This window comes from Tasmannia lanceolata, unplaced genomic scaffold (genome assembly GCF_043159265.1).
Source record: "Tasmannia lanceolata isolate RefF3 unplaced genomic scaffold, GAP_Taslan_0.1 ptg000005l, whole genome shotgun sequence".
Classification (NCBI taxonomy): domain Eukaryota; kingdom Viridiplantae; phylum Streptophyta; class Magnoliopsida; order Canellales; family Winteraceae; genus Tasmannia; species Tasmannia lanceolata.
Window position 1 is genome coordinate 2,389,981 of NW_027518682.1, and position 6,000 is coordinate 2,395,980.

The following is a 6,000-nucleotide window of genomic DNA, read 5'->3' on the forward strand; positions in this document are numbered from 1 at the left end:
AATACATCTAGTTCAAGATCACAAACATCTGATAAAGATCCAACAGCTTCTCTTTTAATTGGGAATAAAATGACCTGCTTTCTTCTTCTATTTTTTATACTGTTTCCTTTGTCTAAGGGGAGCTACTCCTTGCAAACTTTAGGTCCAAACTGGCGTTGCACACACTCAATCACGTTACAGAATACCTCCATGTCAAAAACATAAACCAAACCAACATTTAGGAAGAACACAACGGTCAACTCATTCGATCAAGGCAAGCAGAAACCAAACGCATTGTGTCATCATTAGAATATGAGCTTGAAACTGTTCATTCCTTTTCTTTTTCTTTTCAATATTAAATCCCTTTTCCTGGAAGACCCTGACATGAATAATTTTTAGTAACTTTTGTTTAGTTGTCTTTGACAGAATACCTAAATCAACTCTAGTCAACATCTATAGACATGAATTCAAAATAACCACCTAGTTAACTAATTTGTTGGATCATAGATGCATTCCCCTTTAGCTATCTTAATATCATCAACCATTGGTGGGAAAATCTTTAGCTTGGCATTTCTTGGTACATTATAAAATTTAACCTTCTCTAGATGTCAAAAACTCAAAATACAGTAAAAGAGGAGTTTAAAATATTCACCATTTTCTAATTCTTTATGCTGACAAGATAAGGAAATGGTATTAACTCAAAAAAAAAAATCTACTTGTTCTAGCTTAAAAACAGGTATATCCATGTCTTACGTATTCTGAACTCATGCTATATATTCCACATGAGTTGAGATGACAATTTTCATTCTTCATAAGAATGAGGAAACCAAAACAGTACTATCAGCTTGAGATTGATATTTTCCGGCCGTACCTGAATTTGCAGCAAATCATGTCTAGATGTGTGTGGAGGCCTATAGCTTGAATCCGAGAAACAAAACTACTAAGCCGTTTCAGAGAAGTGTCATACCAGAAAAGCTTGATATTCAAACATCCACTTCGAAAACCTAGAACATGTTATGCTTCATAAAGGCAAACTTTCTTACCTCAGCTGTACATATTAATCATTTATTGAATGGCATAAGATGTTTATGCATAGAGAGCTATTTTATAACATTCGATAATATATAAACAGAAAATATCTACAAGACCACCTCTCTAATTCATTGGATCTTCACCATTGTTATCCCTAAGTTCCTAGGAATTAGATGGCAAGATTCTTGTACCGGGTTGCTCTTTTGGTTACAACAATGCAGCCCCAAAAACCAACTTACTAGTTTATTTTCTGAAATTTAGAAAGGAAATTGTATCAGAAACTAAAGAAAAGGGAATATTAAAATGAACCATCATATAATTCTTAGACTAATTACATAGTCAGTGACAATAGTGCTCAAAATAACAACAAGGCCCAACATATATTTGTTAGACCAAATGAAATTGAACCAGGAGGCATGTTGCTGGACTAGGAATTCTGACACAAAGGGCATATTTGTACCAACATAAGCATATGCAAGGTTTGCAATTGCTATTATTCAAATTATACGTCTGAACTCTTGTTCATAGGTTCTAAACAGTTGCAGCATCCTCCAGTTTAAAATATGTTAATATATTTTTCCCTAGATAATTAATATATAACTTGTAAAGTATATTCCATAGGTATTGATTTGTTCTTTTTTTTTTTGAATGGTTGATTTGTTCATTTTTTTTTTAATCAAGGTAAACTTTATCCACCATGCTATAGCAATCCTTTTTCAACACTTCTACGAACGTGAATATGAGTTAAACATAAGTGGCCTATAACTAAACATTAAGCTCAGTTTTCAGCATTGAAGCAGGGCGGCCTAGTGCATGAGGCTCATCTGGGGAGGGATAGATGTACGCAGCGCACCCCCCCCCGCTTTGCAGAGAGGCTGTTTCCTTATCCCCCATGTTAACATGTATATATCGTCTCCTTTTTTTTAGGACAATAAACTATATATTTAAAAACAGAAACATGGAAAAACATTACTGAGGAGGCAGAGATTGCCCTTCCACAAGCAAGTCTCTTTATTTATAGCAGCCTTGGCCAACAAATCAGCTAGACCTTTAGCCCTACTAAGAACGTGAATAAAAAAAAAACACTCTAAGATCGAGTCGAAAACCTATGATTTGTGGACACGGACACGGACACGACTGTCACATGTCGACATGGACACGGAGTGTCGGACACGGCAAACTCCCAAAATTTAGAAACCGGGATACGGCTAAAAGAGAAGGCATATATAATCATAGTTTGTCGATATGGATTTCGACACAGATATGAGTTGTTTGCCATGGCAACATCTAAAAAACTAGATATGGTGACATGTACATACACATAAAATTATTGATTATTACACAAATATGTGTCCACAAGCTCAGATTAACTCTGATACTTCTAGCAATACATTTAGAAGTGTCCAAAGGAGTGTGGACACGCGTGTCGTGTCGGACACGGCAGGACACATGTGTCAGCAATAAATTCAAAGTGTCGCCTAAATCATAGTCGAAAACAAGCAGAAAGAAGGTAAGTAAGGTTGCATTTGGATCTATTTTATAAGCTTAGGGTGCATTTGGATGTAAGCTGAAATAGTAAATTGGGGCAATTTCAGATTTCAGTTTACACAAAAACTGCAATAAAAAAAACTCACCTACACTAGAATTGCAATTAGGGCTACAATGTAATTGCACCCTCATTCTGAAGTACATTGGAATACCAAAAATGCAAGCATCCACAGGGTGTGTTATGTACACCCAAATTGCATTTGAACCTTTCCACATTGTAGCATACGAATAACTTGCAACCTGGAAAGGGCTAGATTGCAATTTGGGTGCGTACTCAAGTAAACCAATTAAGGCTTTAGAAAAGAATAAGCAGGGCAATATCTCTAGAGACTAGACCAGGGCATGAAAAGAATAATCAAGGGAAAAGGAAGAAAAAGAAAATGTACTGAACTGACTAGATGTATTTGGGGATTTCGCCTTGCCGAGGAGGAAGAGAGAGTATTGAGCAGTGTCGGTGAGGTCAGTGATGTTGTGGAGGGAATGCTCCTCTGAGCCCAGCATGAAGATTGTACGGACCTCTGCTTTCTTGGTGAGTCATGCTGCTAGATTCAACGGCAGTTTAGGGGAGTTGAGGCTTCGCAAGATTTGGCAGTAGAGAGACAGAACAGTCGCCCGATTCCTTGCCAAATCCTCGGCCGTCGCCCATATTAGGCTCCTCATCATTTTACGCACCTTCACACTTACTAGATAGCTATGAAATACCACCACACTAGAAATGGGAGAGGGAGGAACTATGTTAGCAAAATGTACAATAGCAAAAGAAAAATATGGGTTTTAACATGTCTCTTGCTCAAAAAAGGTGGATCAAAGAAATGTCAAGAAATTGAGGAGAACAAAAGCCCCCCATGTAAAAAAGAAGTGATAAAAATGAGTACTTTCTAATGAAACTACTTCAAAGTGAGTTTGGAATTGTGAGTTAAATTTGGGTCTTTGAATAGAGATGATTAATGACAAGTAGATCTCCAAAGATATATGGAAATTCAAAGAGCATACAGAGTTGGTATTTTTCTTTTCAAAGCTGTCAGCATCATTTTGGTGTGATTTGGGATTTAGGTGCAATAAGGGTACATGTTCAAGGAACTATTCTGTTGACGATAACTTAAGACCACTAAAAGAAAATGTGCGCAAAAATAGAAACAGAAGCCCTCCAATTAGAGTTGTCTAAGAACTTGGTGGGTAGTGATGTCCACCCTTTGGTAGTTAAGAAAATTGCCCAGTTCGAGAAGACAAAATTCCTTGCAAAGTAAAGCCAAGAGATTCCAGTAGTTTCTGATTCACACAATATTACACTAATCCACCTCTGAAATTATATAAATTTGTTCTTGTAGAACCCCAATCAAATGAGACTCTCCTCTTGACTAATTATATTAATCTGTTCTTCCTGTAAAACCCCTGTCAAATGAGACTCTCCTCTTGAAAAGGAAAGGGACGTAGTACCAGACATAAAGAATAAAAAGGATTAGCACAAGCATATGGTGCTGCTAAATCCAATCTTGCATATACAAAATTATGAATTTTAAGAAGAACCCAATAATCAAAAGTAAAAACCTACTTACCATTCAAAAAAGAAGAAGTAAAAACCTACTTTTATTCTATATATGCTATAGACAGAACTTGTTTTGGGAAATAGAAATCCGGTTCATGAAATGGGGAAAATGAAAAGAGGCATCAGAATCAAAAGCACGTGCAGTTTCCTAGGTCTCTCGGGGAAGAAGAACAAAATGATGGCGAAAAACCTAGAAAGAGGAGGCGCTCGAGCTCGAAAGAAGAAAAAGGAAAGGCGGTATGAAGTGGAGTAGGGAATTTTTTCAGATAAGCAATCATCTGCATATCGAAGAGTTGGGACCATTGATTATAATTATTTGTGTGGGAAGTCTTATTTACATTGGGGCCTAACAAGTGAACGGTTTGGATCTTCAAGCAAGATGGGCCGAATGAATATTTGTATTAAATAACAGTTATGGTGTCCATATGTAGGTGTAGATATGTGTTTTGAAAGTAGAGTTGGGCCCACCTTGTTCAAAGATCTAAACCATCCAGTTGTTGAACCCAACCGAAAACTATCTCCTCAGCATGATCTAACCTTTATATATATGTAGAGATTTATACATGGTCTAGTTTGTTTGTAGATTAGAGGGTTAGGATCATCCTATGGAGATGATTTTGGGGGCACGGCCTATCGACATTGGGTGCTCAACAAATGAACGGTTTGGATCTTCAAATGAGGAAGGTACTTAGAGTGTTTAAAAAAAAAAAAATTACGCACACCTGCAACTACACTTCGATGCCATATATAGTGGGGCCCACCAAATATATGGCCCACCACATACTTTTTTTTATAAAAAAATACAACGTAGCCCACATTGTTCAAAGATCCAAACCATTCAGCCATCTGGCTTCAATGTAAATAGGTTGTGGCCTCTAAATCAACTCTATCGGGTGATCCTAACCCTCTAATATGTAGATGAACTACACCATAACAAAATCTCTACATATCGGAAAGTTAGGAAATGATTTTTGTGGCAATGGCCTATTTACGTTGGGGTCCAAAAATTGAATGGTTTAGACTTTTGAACAATGTGAAATCCTTTCTAATTTTTTTTAAAACTTACACATTACATAACACGTATTTTTTAGAAAGTTCACTAGGGCCCATTTTGTTAGAAGGTCAAAGCTGCTTATTTGTTGGGTCCCAACGTAAACAGGCCTTTCCCCATAAATCATCTTCATAGGTTTATCGTGACCCTCCCATCTGTACGCTGGCGACATTAGACAAACGTCTCCACAGTTCATTTAGAATTACTTTGTACTATTGACAATTTTATACTCTTGAGCTTTATAATTTCCAAGTATTTCCATAGCTAAGATCATGCAATAAGTATGGATCAATGGCACGGGTACATGTGTGCTAATCAAATCAACGGACCTAACCATGTCCACATTGCACGAGTGGAGCCCAAAAAGTGGGCTTTAGAAAAATGGTTTTTGCATCTGCAAAAGGATAAAAAATGGGCCAAATTAGAGTAAGGTGAGCCCTACAAGTGTATTCCTATGCATTACAATGAGGTCCAGGGCTCTATTGAACCAATCCTTAGGCCCTGATTGGGTTGTAAGAATTTTTGGAAAAGAAAAATTATTAATATACGGAGTCGGTAGAAGCTTTTTCATAGGGTGCCACCTCACCGATATCGGCACTACCATGTTTTGAAAATTGCACAAATCCAGATGTCAAATGCGACTATAATTCCCAAAAAGCTAAGAGAATGTAATTAAATAAGAAAAGACAAAGTGAGTTTGTGCAATTATCAAAAGATGGTATTGCCAATATCAGTGCCCTACCAGTGGGAGCGGATTTGCTTCCTCACTTCCCCACAAAAACGTGCAGTAAAAAGATGGAAGAGATATAAGAAAATGTGGCAGGTAAGCATTAACACGAATAAA

The 6,000-nt window shown here is 37.1% G+C and overlaps 1 pseudogene across 1 annotated transcript; it reads right to left on the bottom strand.

The window, feature by feature from the left end:
* Nucleotides 1-1,224: 1,224 nt before the first annotated feature.
* Nucleotides 1,225-4,335, bottom strand: LOC143877077 (uncharacterized; annotated as a pseudogene). The gene is made up of 3 exons (XR_013250533.1): nucleotides 4,244-4,335; nucleotides 2,951-3,268; nucleotides 1,225-1,261 (listed from the first exon to the last, which is right to left on the bottom strand). The product of XR_013250533.1 is annotated as an uncharacterized LOC143877077 (transcript).
* Between the last annotated feature and the right edge of the window lie 1,665 nt (nucleotides 4,336-6,000).